The following is a 16,626-nucleotide window of genomic DNA, read 5'->3' as shown; positions in this document are numbered from 1 at the left end:
AATTCCTACGCACACGCAAGATCATGGTGATGCATAGCAACGAGAGGGGGAGAGTGTGATCTACGTACCCTTGTAGATCGACAACGGAAGCGTTAACTTGGTTGATGTAGTCATACGTCTTCACGGCCCGACCGATCAAGCACCGAAACTACGGCACCTCCGAGTTCTAGCACACGTTCAGCTCGATGACGATCCCCGGACTCCGATCCAGCAAAGTGTCGGGGAAGAGTTCTGTCAGCACGACGGCGTGGTGACGATCTTGATGTACTACTGTCGCAGGGCTTCGCCTAAGCACCGCTACAATATTATCGAGGACTGTGGTGGAAGGGGGCACCGCACACGGCTAAGAATATGATCACGTGGATCAACTTGTGTCTCTAGGGGGTGCCCCTGCCTCCGTATATAAAGGTTCAAAGGAGGGGGGCCGGCCGGCCATCATAGGGCGCGCCAGGAGGAGTCCTACTCCTTCCGGGAGTAGGACTCCCCCCTTTCCTAGTTGGAATATGATTCGCGGATGGGGGAAAAGAGGAGAGAGAGGAGGAAGGGGGGCCGGCCCCCTCTCCTTGTCCTATTCGGACCAAGGGGGGGAGGGGCACGCAGCCCATCTCTGTCCACCTCTCCTCTCTTCCACTAAGGCCCACTAAGGCCCATATACCTCCCGGGGGGTTCCGGTAACCTCCCGGTAATCCGGTAAAATCCCGATTTCACCCGGAACACTTCCGATATCCAAACATAGGCTTCCAATATATCAATCTTTATGTCTCAACCATTTCGAGACTCCTCGTCATGTCCATGATCACATCCGGGACTCCGAACACCCTTCGGTACATCAAAATGCATAAACTCATAATATAACTGTCATCGTAACCTTAAGCATGCGGACCCTACGGGTTCGAGAACAATGTAGACATGACCGAGACACGTCTCCGGTCAATAACCAATAGCGGGACCTAGATGCCCATATTGGTTCCTACATATTCTACGAAGATCTTTTATCGGTCAGACTGCATAACAACATACGTTGTTCCCTTTGTCATCGGTATGTTACTTGCCCGAGATTCGATCGTCGGTATCCCATACCTAGTTCAATCTCGTTACCGGCAAGTCTCTTTACTCGTACCGTAATACATCATCCCGCAACTAACACATTAGTTGCAACGCTTGCAAGGCTTAAGTGATGTGCATTACCGAGAGGGCCCAGAGATACCTCTCCGACAATCGGAGTGACAAATCCTAATCTCGAAATACGCCAACCCAACATGTACCTTTGGAGACACCTGTAGAGCTCCTTTATAATCACCCAGTTACGTTGTGACGTTTGGTAGCACACAAAGTGTTCCTCTGGCAAACGGGGGTTGCATAATATCATAGTCATAGGAACATGTATAAGTCATGAAGAAAGCAATAGCAACATACTAAACGATCGGGTGCTAAGCTAATGGAATGGGTCATGTCAATCAGATCATTCAACTAATGATGTGATCCCGTTAATCAAATGACAACTCTTTGTCCATGGTTAGGAAACATAACCATATTTGATTAACGAGCTAGTCAAGTAGAGGCATACTAGTGACACTCTGTTTGTCTATGTATTCACACATGTATTATGTTTCCGGTTAATACAATTCTAACATGAATAATAAACATTTATCATGATATAAGGAAATAAATAATAACTTTATTATTGCCTCTAGGGCATATTTCCTTCAAAAACGATGGGGTCTATCCCTACATAGATAGATCTTGTCTACACCATGTCATCGTTCTTATTGCATTACTCCGTTTCTCCATGAACTTAATACACTAGATGCATGCTGGATAGCGGTCGATGTGTGGAGTAATAGTAGTAGATGCAGGCAGGAGTCGGTCTACTAATCTTGGACGTGATGCCTATGTAATGATCATTGCTTGGATATCATCATGATTATTTGAAGTTCTATCAATTGACCAACAGTAATTTGTTCACCCACTGTTTGCTATTTTTCTCGAGAGAAGCCACTAGTGAAACCTACGCCCCCCGGGTCTCTTTCTCATATTATTTTCCTTTGCAATCTATTTGCCTTTGCTTTTATTTTTAGATCTACTAAACAAAAAACCCAAAAATACTTTGCTGGAATTTATTCATATTTATTTATTTGCCGTTTGATCTATCAATTTACTACAAATTTACCTCACGTTTGCTTGCCTATCTTGAGGCGCCATACCCCGGAAGGGATTGACAACCCCTTTAACACGTCGGGTTGCGAGAAGTTTTTATTTGTGTGCAGTTGCTGTTTACGTTGTGTTTCTTGGTTCTCCTACTAGTTCGATAACCTTGGTTTCATATCTGAGGGAAATACCTACCGCCGCTGTGCTGCATCATCCCTTCCTCTTTGGGGAAATATCGGTGTAGCTTCAAGTGACATCAATTACTGTTGTCACTATTATCAAAACTATCATATTACTTTGCTACTAATCATGCTGCTGCAGATAATTAATCTCTAGGTGTGGTTGAATTGACAACTCAGCTGCTAATACCTTCAAATATTCTTTGGCTCCCCTTGTGTCGAATATATAAATTTGGGTTGAACACTCTACCCTCGAAAACTATTGCTATCCCCTATACTTGTGGGTTATCATGGGCATGTATAACGCCCTAGTTCCGGTCGCCGAGGCCGAGGTGGGCAAACCTTCTCGTGAGTCGAACCTGTAGTCGGAAGCGCAACCACTTTGTTCATTTCGCATAAACGATACAAATCTTAGGAAAAAAGCCAGGCCCAAAGAACCAGATGAGGGACACACCATCTTCCACATGCCTCATGACACCACATGTAGAAGTATCATCGGTTCAAGGGTGAGGTGGGGAGACCTTATTCCACATCGCTAATGATACCATCATGTCATCATCGCCGAACAGAGACAAACCGCAAAATTTATTCTTAGCCATCCCCGTCACCATAGCAACAAATGAAGGGAAAGAATCCCTTAGACTAGCTAGAAATTAGTGTAGATCAATCGCCACCGCCGGTTGCTTAGGTCAAAGTGGCGGGAGTGAAAAGTGATGTCTACTACGCAACTTTTATTCTTGTAGATTCGGTTGGGCCTCCAAGCATAGACTTTTGTAGGACAGCAACAAATTTCCCTCAAGTGGATGGCCTAAGGTTTATCAATCCATGGGAGACGTAGGATGAAGATGGTCTTTCTCAAGCAACCCTGCAATCAAATACAAGAATTCTCTTGTGTCCCCGACACACCCAATACAATGCTAAATTGTATAGGTGCACTAGTTCGATGAAGAGATAGTGATACAAGTGTATTATGGATAGTATATATATATATAGGTTTTTGTATTTTGAAATAATAAAAACAGCAAGGTAGCATGTAGTAAAAGTGAGCAAATGGTATTGCTATGCTTGGAAATAAGGCCTAGGGTTCATACTTTCATTAGTGCAATCTCTCAACAATGCTAACATAACTGAATCATATAATAATCCCTCAACGTGCGACAAAGAATCACTCCAAAGTTTCTATCAGAGAACGTAAGACAAAAATGTGTATCAACCCCTATGTCTAGATAACGTCAATGTCATCACGGGAATCCACAAGTTGATTAGCAAAATATACATCAAGTGACTCAACAGAATACCCCATTGTCACCATGGATATCCACATGCAAGACATACATCAAGTGACATCAAATCCAATATTCAATTCACATAAGGAAACCTCAGAGAGCAAGACTCAATTCATCACAACAAGATAGAGAGGGAAAAACACCATATGATCCGACTATATTAACAAAGCCCATGGTTACATCAAGATCATCCAGGATCAAGAACGCGCGCGCGCGCGAGGGAGAGAGAGAGAGAGATATCAAACACATGGCTACTGGTACATACCCTCAGCCCCGAGGGTGAACTACTCCCTCCTCACCATGAAGACCGCCGGGATGATGAAGATGACCTTCGGTGATGATTTTATTAGATATATGCCCTAGAGGCAATCATGTATGATGATATTTCCTATGTGTTTATGAATAAAGATAGTCCTTGGACATTATCAATGATGTGTATCAACAAGTATGTGACTTGTTTGTGTGACTATGCATTGTATGATGACTGTCCTAAAAAGGTCCCTAGTCGAAAGGGTTTTGTGGATGCCCAGCCGACTAGACTAGCATGTGACACAGTGGATGGATCGGTCTCACTAGCCATGGAGCATTGGATGCTAGCCGGATAATATGGGCTCGGGAGGATCTGGTTGAATTCGACATAGTTGGATCCGAGTCGAGATAAGGTCCGAGTCGGACAGACCCGACAAAGGTAGGTTCCAGGTTTGTCAAGACCCACGCTACGAGACATGGTCGAGCAAGATGAGATTTACCCCTTTTCTCGGGAGAGATATACTCTGGGCCCCTCGTGTGATTCGACCAAGATAAGCATGGCCATGCGACAAGGATTATGAGATAATCCGGTTTGTGGTCGGCATTGATACGTCTCCAACGTATCTATAATTTTTTATTGGTCCATGCTATATTACCTACGGTTTTGGACATTATTGGGCATTATTATCCACTTTTATATTATTTTTGGGACTAACCTATTAACCGGAGGCCCAGCCTAGAATTGTTGTTTTTTGCCTGTTTTAGGGTTTCGAAGAAAAGAAATATCAAACGGAATGAAACCTTTAGGAACGTGATTTTCTCAACGAACAAGACCCAGGAGACTTGGACCCTACGTCAAGACACGTAACAGGAGGCCACGAGGTAGGGGGCGCACCTACCCCCCCCCCCCAGGCGCGCCCTCCACCCTCGTGGGCCCCCTGTTTCTCCACCGACGTACTCCTTCCTCCTATATATACCTATGTACCCCCAAACGATCAGATACGGAGCAAAAACCCTAATTCCACTGCCGTAACTTTCTGTATCCATGAGATCCCATCTTGGGGCCTGTTCCGGAGCGCCGCCGGAGGGGGCATCAATCACGGAGGGCTTCTACATCAACACCATAGCCCCTCCGATGAAGTGTGAGTAGTTCACCTCAGACCTATGGGTCCATAGTTATTAGCTAGATGGCTTCTTCTCTCTTTTTGGATCTCAATACAATGTTCTCCCCCTCTCTTGTGGATAACTATTCGATGTAATCTTCTTTTTGCGGTGTGTTTGTTGAGACCGATGAATTGTGGATTTATGATCAGGTCTATCTATGAACAATATTTGCATCTTCTTTGAATTCTTTTATGTATGATTGGTTATCTTTGCAAGTCTCTTCGAATTATCAGTTTGGTTTGGCCTACTAGATTGATCTTTCTTGCAATGGGAGAAGTGCTTAGCTTTGGGTTCAATCTTGCGGTGCCCTTTCCCAGTGACAGTAGGGGCAGCAAGGCACGTATTGTATTGTTGCCATCGAGGATAACAAGATGGGGTTTTCTTCATATTGCATGAATTTAGCCCTCTACATCATGTCATCTTGCTTATGGCGTTACTCTGTTTTTAACTTAATACTCTAGATGCATGCTGGATAGCGGTCGATGAGTGGAGTAATAGTAGTAGATGCAGGCAGGAGTCGGTCTACTTGTCTCGGACGTGATGCCTATATACATGATCATGCCTAGATATTCTCATAACTATGCTCAATTCTGTCAATTTCTCAACAGTAATTTGTTCACCCACCTTAGAATACTTATGCTCCCGAGAGAAGCCACTAGTGAAACCTATGGCCCCCGGGTCTATCTTCATCATATTAATCTCCTACTACTTAGTTATTTCCTTTGCTTTTTACTTTGCTTTTACTTTACTTTGCATCTTTATCACAAAAATACCAAAAATATTATCTTATCATATCTATCAGATCTCACTCTCGTAAGTGGCCGTGTAGGGATTGACAACCCCTTATCGCGTTGGTTGCGAGGATTTATTTGTTTTGTGCAGGTGCGAGGGACTCACGCGTAGCCTCCTACTGGATTGATACCTTGGTTCTCAAAACTGAGGGAAATACTTACGCTACTTTGCTGCATCATCCCTTCCTCTTCGGGGAAAACCAACGCAGTGCTCAAGAGGTAGCAAGAAGGATTTCTGGCGCCGTTGCCGGGGAGGTCTACGCAAAAGTCAACATACCAAGTACCCATAACATACCCTTATCTCCCGCATTACATTATTTGCCACTTGCCTCTCGTTTTCCTCTCCCCCACTTCAGCCTTGCCGTTTTATTCACCCTCTCTCTCTATCCTCCCTCTCTTTCTCTATTTGCCTCTTTTTGCCCTCTTGCTTTTTGCTTGCTTGTGTGTTAGTTTGCTTGCTTGTCACGATGGCTCAAGATAACACTAAATTGTGCGACTTCACCAATACCAACAACAATGATTTTATTAGCACTCCGATTGCTCCTCTTACCGATGCTGAATCTTGTGAAATTAATACTGCTTTGCTGAATCTTGTCAAGAAAGATCCATTTTCCGGCCTTCCTAGTGAAGATGCCGCTACCCATCTAAATAGATTCGTTGATTTGTGTGATATGCAAAAGAAGAAAGATGTGGATAATGATATTGTTAAGTTGAAGCTATTTCCTTTTTCGCTTAGAAATCGTGCTAAAGCTTGGTTTTCGTCTTTGTCTAAAAATAGTATTGATTCATGGAACAAATGCAAAGATGCGTTTATCTCTAAGTATTTTTCCTCCCGCTAAGATCATCTCTCTTAGAAACGATATTATTAATTTTAACCAACTTGATCATGAACATGTTGCACAAGCTTGGTAGAGAATGAAACTAATGATATGTAATTGCCCTACTCATGATTTAAATTTTTGGATGATTATACAAAATTTTAATGTCGGATTGAATTTTGCTTCTAGAAATCTTTTAGATTCGGCCGCGGGAGGCACTTTTATGGAAATCACCTTAGGATAAGCTACTAAACTCCTAGATAATATTATGGTTAATTATTCTCAATGGCATACTGAAAGATCTACTAATAAAAAGGTGCATGCGATAGAAGAAATTAATGTTTTGACTAGAAAGATGGATGAACTTATGAAATTATTTGCTAGTAAGAGTGTTTCTTCTGAACCTAATGATATGCCCTTGTCTACTTTGATTGAGAATAATAATGAATCTATGGATGTGAATTTTGTTGGTAGGAACAATTTTGGTAACAATGCGTATAGAGGAAATTTCAATCCTAGGCCTTATCCTAGTGATCCCTCTAATAATTATGGTAATTCCTACAACAATTCTTATGGAAATTATAATAACATGCCATCTGATTTTGAATCTAATATTAAAGAATTTATTACTCCGCAAAAGAATTATAATGCTTTGATTGAAGAAAAATTGCTTAAGATTGATGAGTTGGCTAGGAACATTGATAGAATTTCTCTTGATGTTGATTCTTTGAAACTTAGATGTATTCCTCCTAAGCATGATATCAATGAGTCTCTCAAAGCCATGAGAATTTCCATTGATGAGTGCAAAGAAAGAACCGCTAGGATGCGTGCTAAGAAAGATGCCTTTATAAGAGCGTGTTCTTCTAGTTCCTATGAAAATAAAGATGAAGATCTAAAAGTTATTGATGTGTCCCCTATTAAATCTTTGTATTGCAATATGAATCTTGATAGTTGTGGGACTGGATATGATCCACCTTTACCTAGAAGGCGTTCCAAGAATTCGGAATTTTTTGATCTTGATGCTAAAATTGATAAAAGTGGTATGGAAGAAATTAAAACCCTAGATGTTGCTAAACCCACTATTACGGATTTCAAGGAATTTAACTATGAAAATTTCTCTTTGATTGATTGTATTTCCTTGTTACAATCCGTGCTAAATTCTCCTCACGCTTATAGTCAAAATAAAGTGTTTACTAAACATATCGTTGATGCCTTGATGCAATCTTATCAAGAAAAACTTGAATTGGAAGTTTCTATACCTAGAAAACTTTATGATGAGTGGGAACCAACTATTAAAATTAAAATTAAAGATCATGAATTCTATGCTTTATGTGATTTGGGTGCTAGTGTTTCCACGATTCCAAAGACTTTGTGTGATTTGCTAGGTTTCCGTGATTTTGATGATTGCTCTTTAAACTTGCACCTTGCGGATTCCACTATTAAGAAACCTATGGGAAGAATTAATGATATTCTTCTTGTTGAAAATAGGAATTATGTGCCCATAGATTTTATTGTTCTTGACATAGATTGCAATCCTTCATGTCCTATTATTCTTGGTAGACCTTTCCTTAGAACGATTGGTGCAATTATTGATATGAAGGAAGGGAATATTATATTCCAATTTTCGTTAAGGAAAGGCATGGAACACTTCCCTAGAAATAAAATTAAACTACTTATGAATCTATTATGAGATCCACTTATGGATTGTCTACCAAAGATGGCAATACCTAGATCTATCCTTGCTTTTATGCCTAGCTAGGGGCGTTAAACGATAGCGCTTGTTGGGAGGCAACCCAATTTTATTTTTATTCCTTGATTTTTGCTCCTGTTTAGTAATAAATAATTTATCTAGCCTCTGTTTTGGTTGTGTTTTTTTGTGTTTAATTAGTGTTTGTTCCAAGTAGAACCGTTGGGAAGACTTGGGGAAAGTCTTGTTACACTTGCTGTAAAAAAACAGAAACTTTAGCGCTCACGAGAACTGCTATCATTTTTATTTGGAAAGTTCTATTTAGTTAATTATTTTTGAAGACGATTAATAGATAAATTCCTCACGTCCAGCAATTTATTTTAGAATTTTTGGGGTTCCAGATCTCACGCTAGCTACAGATTACTACAGACTGTTCTGTTTTTGACAGATTCTGTTTTTCGTATGTTGTTTACTTATTTTGATGAATCTATGGCTAGTAAAATAGTTTATTGTAACACCCTCGATGCGACTATAGCTCCCACGTGTCGAGGCATGACTTAGAGACATAATCGCATTGAAGGCATATGTCGCAAGTTAGGCAATCTTCACAACATCCCATGTAATATGAATAATAAAGGAGAGAACATAGTTGGCTTACACTCGCCACGTCACATCAAAGTACATAAATAACATTACATCATCCAAAAACACTCATGGCCCGACTACGGCGCCAAAATAGAAGAAAACCCAACATGCGACAACGGTCCCAATCACCCCCAACTGGGCACCACTACTGATCCTCGGGAAAGGAAACGTAGTATCGTTGAGAGTCTTCGTCGAACTCCCACTTGAGCTCATACGCATCTCCTGGAGCGGAATCATCGGGCCCTGCATCTGGTGTAATAGTAATCTGTGAGCCACAGGGACTCAGCAATCTCGCACCCTCGCGATCAAGACTATTTAAGCTTATAGGAAAGGAAAGGCAAATATACGTGGAGCTGCAGCAAGCGACTAGCATATATGGTGGCTAACTTATTCGCAAAGGAGAGCGAGAAGAGGAGGCAAAGCGCGAGCGAGAAACAAGAGAGCAACCTGCGCAAACATTACTCCAACACCGTGTCCACTTCCCGGACTCCGCCGAGAAGAGGCCATCACGGTAACACACTCAGTTGATTCATTTTAATTAATTAAGGGTCAAGTTATCTACAACCAGACATTAACAAATTCCCATCTGCCCATAACCGCGGGCATGGCTTTCGAAAGTTCAATCCCTGCAGGGGAGTCCCAACTTAGCCCATGACAAGCTCTCACGGTCAACGAAGGAATAGACCTCCTCCTAAGACGTTCCGATCAGACTCGGTATCTCGGTAACTCAAGACACTTCGACAGGTTAAAACAAGACCAGCAACACCGCCCGAATGTGCCGACAAATCCCGATAGGAGCTGTACATATCTCGTTCTCAGGGCACACTCAGATGAGACTATCTACGAGTAAAACCAACCCTCAAGTTTCCCCGAGGTGGCCCCGCAGGCAGGTCAGTTCGGACCAACACTCAGAGGGAGCACTGGCCCGGTGGGGGGGGGGGCTAAAATAAGATGACCCTTGGGCTCCGGTAACCCAAGGGAAAAAGAGGCTAGGTGGCGAATGGTAAAACCAATGTTGGGCATTGCTGGAAAAGCTTTAATCAAGGCGAACTATCAAGGGGTTCCCATTATAACCCAACCGCGTAAGGAACGCAAAAATCCGGGAACATAACACCGATATGACGGAAACTAGGGCGGCAAGAGTGGAACAAAACACTAGGCGAGGGGCCGATCCTTCCACCCTTTACCAAGTATATAGATGCATAAAGATAGCAAGGTAATATAATGATATCCCAACAAGTAAATCAAAGATGTTCCAACAAGGAACGGCCTCCGATCTTAACCTGCAACTAGCAACGCTATAAGAGGGGCTGAGCAAAGCGGTAACATAGCCAATCAACGGTTTGCTAGGACAATGGTGGGTTAGAGGTTTGACATGGCAATTTGGGAGGCTTGCAAGCAAGTGGTAGGCATCGTAGCAATGGCATAGCAAAAGAGCGAGCAAACTAGCATAGCAAAGATAGTAGTGATTTCGAGGGTATGATCATCTTGCCTGCACAGTTGTCAGAGTTGACTGGATCCTCAAGAGCAAACTCAACAGGGCTCCTCGTTAGCGAACTCGTCTCCCGGCTCTACCCAAACAAGACAAACAAGCAGCAAGGATACAATCAACCACGTGCAAACTCAATCAACACGATGCAAAGATGATATGCTATGCGGGATGCGATGCGGGATGCAAAATGCAAGATATGACAGGAAATGCATGAACCTGGCCTCAACTTGGAATTCCAAGGGTGCCACTGGAAATATGAGATGAAATCGCTTCAAAACGATATAAAGAACGCCGGAATCGGAGTTACGGTTTGGAAATGGCAAGCATTTTAAGAATGACACCGGTCTGCGATTTACAGCAAGTAGGCATCTAAATGCAATGAGATGAACATGCTACAGCACCCAAACATGACAACAAAATGCATGGCAGGGATGTACACAACATGCTTAACAAAAGTCTAGCACGGAGCTACAGCCAATTCATCCATTATGAGGTTCAAACAAGCATGTCAAAAACGCAAAAGCAAAACAGATTTCAGACTTAGTGAAATTAACACTTGTCTGAAATTTCAGATCACGAAGCCCTCTTCGGAGCAGCAAAACAACATGATACATGACCTGATTATGACAAAGAAGAACATGGCATGGAGCTACTCAACAAGTTTAACAAAATACCCAAAGTGACCTGGGGCCAAAAGGGTTCACGAAATATACTAACGGGCACACGAACATAGCTAAAACACAATCAGTTTTCAGACTTAGTGAAAACTGAGACATGCTGAAATGTAACTCACGAAGGCATGTAAACGAGCTCGATGCACTCACTGCGTTGCAAGTCATGGCAAGAAAAGCATACATCCATTAAGAAGGCACAAAATTCTAGCTAGACATGGCAAGAACAATGGCATAGCATGCACGGATCAACTACAATAGCATCGGCAAAATCGCAAACGAGTTGACGATCTGCCCAGATTCACCACAAAGCAAAAGTAGAGCTCGATTGACTCAAGCTAGGTTGCTCCATAATTGCAAGTAAAGACATGGATGGATAGAGCATAACATGATTAACAAAACTCCTTTACTGATCATCCTCAAAAGAGGCACGGATCACTAGGAAACAAGCTGAACATATGGCATCATGAACTAAATAATCCCAGACTTAGTGAAAACTACAAAGTCCCTGAAAACAGATTTACCGGGTGCCTCACTTTGCAAGCTTGCACAAGTCACCACACACATCCTAAAAATGCATGGGTTGCACCTCTGGAAAGATAACAAAATTCTTAACAAAACATATGAAGGACTCATAGGCATAGCATGCACACAACAATCATGGCAAAAATGACAAAAGTCTAAGATGAACTAGCAGATCTGACAACTAACTCACGAAGCCTCCTTCTAATAGCATTTCGGGCATCAAGATGAGCTCAAATGAAAATGATGCAATGGAATGAAATGATGTACTCGTCGAGACGAACATTTTGATATACTATATGTCCAAATCGGAGCTACGGATGCGGAGATATCACTGGTCAAAGATTGCATAAAAATTAGGGTTCGGAGGAGAAAGTCAACCCTCAAAATTCCAGATCTCAGATCTAAAATTACTGTTCACCAAGCGCGCCGTTCGAGGTTCGTCGGCCGGCGATGGCGGTGGTGGCCGGAGAAGGAGGGAGCGCACCAGGGGGAGGAGAGGCCGGGGTGGCCGGGGACTTGGCCGGCGTGGAGGAAGCGGCGGCGGCCGGCGGGACCTCGGGCGGCGCGGGCGTGCGGGCGCCGGCGAGGTGCGCGGCCCAGGGCGGCGATGGCCGAGTGCGGCGGCGGGGCGTCGGCGACGTGGAAGAAGGGCGGCGCAGCGAGGTCGTCCTCGGGCGCGGGCGGCACGGGAGGAAGGAGGCGGCGGCCCGGGCGTGGGAGGAGAGGGCCGGCCTTGGGCCCTCACGGGCCGGCGGCGGTGGGAGGTGGCGCTGCCACGTGGCGGGCGGTGGTAGGCTGAGGCGAGCGGCGGACGTGTCCGGCGGCGTCGGATCTGAGATTTTAGGGTTAGGGGGAGAATGAACCGCGAATTTTGGAGGGGGGTGTATATATAGACATAGGGGGAGCTAGGAGAGTCCAAATGAGGTGCGGTTTTCGGCCACGCGATCATGATCGAACGCTCTAGGACATGGAGCAGAGTTTGGTGGGTTTTGGCCCAAATTGGAGGGGTGTTGGGCTGCAACACACACGAGGCCTTTTCGGTCCCTCGGTTAACCGTTGGAGTATCAAACGAAGTCCAAATGATACGAAACTTGACAGGCGGTCTACCGGTAGTAAACCAAGGCCGCATGACAAGTCTCGGTCCAATCCGGAAATGTTTAAACCCCACACACGAAAGAAAGCTAGAAATGACCACTGGAGGAGAACGAAGCGCCGGAATGCAAAACGGACAACGGGGAAAATGCTCGAATGCATGAGATGAACACGTATGAAAATGCAATGCACATGATGACATGATAGGAGATGCATGAGAACGAAAAACAACACATGGAGACAAAAACCCGAACCCGAGGAAATTAATATAACTTAACGCCGGAAACGGCAAGAGTTGGAGTACAAATAGGGAAAGTTATATCCGGGGCGTTACATTTATAAACCATAGAGAAGTTGGAATACAGTAGGTTTAACACCAATATAAATAAAGAATGAGTTCATTACAGTACCTTGAAGTGGTCTTTTGTTTTCTTTCGCTAACGGAGCTCACGAGATTTTCTACTTTGAGTTTTGTGTTGTGAAGTTTTCAAGTTTTGGGTAAAGATTTGATGGATTATGGAACAAGGAGTGGCAAGAGCCTAAGCTTGGGGATGCCCATGGCACCCCCAAGATAATATAAGGACACCTAAAAGCCAAAGCTTGGGGATGCCCCGGAAGGCATCCCCTCTTTCGTCTACTTCTATCGGTAACTTTACTTGGAGCTATATTTTTATTCACCACATGATATGTGTTTTGCTTGGAGCGTATTGTATTATTTGAGTCTTTATTTTTTAGTTTACCACAATCATCCTTTTTGTACACACCTTTTGAGAGAGCCATACATGATTTGGAATTTTTTAGAATACTCTATGTGCTTCGCTTATATCTTTTGAGTTATATAGTTTTGCTCTAGTACTTCACTTATATCTTTTAGAGCACGGTGGTGGATTTGTTTTATAGAAACTATTGATCTCTCATGCTTCACTTAGATTATTTTGAGAGTCTTAAATAGCATAGTAATTTGCTTAAAATCCTAATATGCTTGGTATACAAGATTAATAATAAAACTTTCTTATGAGTGTGTTAAATACTATGAGAAGTTTGATGCTTGATAATTGTTTTGAGATATGAAGATGGTGATATTAAAGTTGTGCTAGTTGAGTAGTTGTGAATTTGAAGAATACTTGTGTTAAAGTTTGTGATTCTCGTAGCATGCACGTATGGTGAACCGTTATGTGATGAAGCCGGGGCATGATTTATTTATTGATTGTCTTCCTTATGAGTGGCGGTCAGGGACGAACGATGGTCTTTTCCTACCAATCTATCACCCTATGAGCATGCGCATAATACTTTGCTTTGATAACCTGTAGATTTTTGCAATAAGTATATGAGTTCTTTATTACTAATGTTGAGTCCATGGATTATACGCACTCTCACCCTTCCACCATTGCTAGCCTCTCTAATACCGCGCACTTTTCGCCGGTATCATACACCCACCATATACCTTCCTCAAAACAGCCACCATACCTACCTATTATGGCATTTCCATAGCCATTCCGAGATATATTGCCATGCAACTTTCCACCGTTCCGTTTATTATGACACACTCCATCATTGTCATATTGCTTAGCATGATCATGTAGTTGACATAGTATTTATGGCAAAGCCACCGTTCATAATTCTTTCATACATGTCACTCATGAGTCATTGCATATCCCGATACACCGTCGGAGGCATTCATATAGAGTCATATTTTGTTCTAAGTGTCGAGCTGTAAATGTTGAGTTGTAAGAAAATAAAAGTGTGATGATCATCATTATTAGAGCATTGTCCCAGTGAGGAAAGGATGATGGAGACTATGATTCCCCCACAAGTCGGGATGAGACTCCAGACGAAAAAAAGAGGCCATAATAAAAAAAGAAGAGAAAGGCCCAAATAAAAAAATGAGAGAAAAAGAGAGAAGGGGCAATGCTACTATCCTTTTACCACACTTGTGCTTCAAAGTAGCACCATGATATTCATAGTAGAGAGTCTCTCGTTTCGTCACTTTCATATACTAGTGGGAATTTTTCATTATAGAACTTGGCTTGTATATTCCAATGATGGGCTTCCTCAAAATGCCCTAGGTCTTCATAAGCAAGCAAGTTGGATGCACACCCACTTAGTTTCTTTTTGAGCTTTCATATACTTATAGCTCTAGTGCATCCGTTGCATGGCAATCCCTACTCACTCACATTGATATCTATTGATGGGCATCTCCATAGCCCGTTGATACGCCTAGTTGAGGTGAGACTATCTTCTCCTTTTTTGTCTTCTCCACAACCACCATTCTATTCCACCTATAGTGCTATATCCATGGCTCACGCTCATGTATTGCGTGAAGATTGAAAAAGTTTTGAGAATGTCAAAAGCATGAAACAATTTCTTGGCTTGTCATCGGGGTTGTGCATGATTTAAATACTTTGTGTGGTGAAGATAGAGCATAGCCAGACTATATGATTTTGTAGGGATAACTTTCTTTGGCCATGTTATTTTGAGAAGACATAGTTGCTTTGTTAGTATGCTTGAAGTATTATTATTTTTATGACAACATGAACTTTTGTCTTGAATCTTTCAGATCTGACTATTCATACCACAATTAAGAAGAATTACATTAAAATTATGCCAAGTAGCACTCCGCATCAAAAATTCTGTTTTTATCATTTACATACTCGAGGACGAGCAGGAATTAAGCTTCGGGATGCTTGATACGTCTCCAACGTATCTTTAATTTTTGATTGCTCCATGCAATGTTATCTACTATTTTGGACATTATTGGGCTTTATTATCCACTTTTATATTATTTTTGGGACTAACCTATTAACCGGAGGCCCAGCCCAGAATTGCTGTTTTTTGCCTGTTTTAGGGTTTCGAAGAAAAGGAATATCAAACGGAGTCCAAATGGAATGAAACCTTCGGGAACATGATTTTCTCAATGAATAAGACCCAGGAGACTTGGACCCTACGTCAAGACACGTAACAGGAGGCCACGAGGTAGGGGGCGCACCTACCCCCCCCCCCCAGGCGCGCCCTCCACCCTCGTGGGCCCCCTGTTTCTCCACCGACGTACTCCTTCCTCCTATATATACCTACGTACCCCCAAACTACCAGATACGGAGCCAAAACCCTAATTCCACCGCCGTAACTTTCTGTATCCACGAGATCCCATCTTGGGGCCTATTCCGGAGCTCCGCCGGAGGGGGCATCGATCACGGAGGGCTTCTACATCAACACCATAGCCCCTCCGATGAAGTGTGAGTAGTTCACCTCAGACCTACGGGTCCATAGTTATTAGCTAGATGGCTTCTTCTCTTTTTTTGGATATCAATAGAATGTTCTCCCCCTCTCTTGTGGAGAACTATTCGATGTAATCTTCTTTTTGCGGTGTGTTTGTTGAGACCGATGAATTGTGAGTTTAAGATCAAGTCTATCTATGAACAATATTTGAATCTTCTCTGAATTCTTTTATGTATGATTGGTTATCTTTGCAAGTCTCTTCGAATTATCAGTTTGGTTTGGCCTACTAGATTGATCTTTCTTGCAATGGGAGAAGTGCTTAGCTTTGGGTTCAATCTTGCGGTGTCCTTTCCCAGTGATAGTAGGGGCAGCAAGGCACGTATTGTATTGTTGTCATCGAGGATAACAAGATGTGGTTTTCATCATATTGCATGAGTTTATCCCTCTACATCATGTCATCTTGCTTAAAGCGTTACTCTATTTTTAACTTAATACTCTAGATGCATGCTGGATAGCGGTCGATGAGTGGAGTGATAGTAGTAGATGCAGGCAGGAGTCGGTCTACTTGTCTCGGACGTGATGCCTATATACATGTGACGCCCCCGATTTAATCGTACACTAATCATACACGCAAACGTGTACGATCAAGATCAGGGACTCACG

The sequence above is a fragment of the Triticum urartu genome, chromosome 7 (genome assembly GCF_003073215.2).
Source record: "Triticum urartu cultivar G1812 chromosome 7, Tu2.1, whole genome shotgun sequence".
In the NCBI taxonomy this organism is placed as follows: Eukaryota; Viridiplantae; Streptophyta; class Magnoliopsida; order Poales; family Poaceae; genus Triticum; species Triticum urartu.
Note: the sequence above shows the minus strand (reverse complement) of the source record.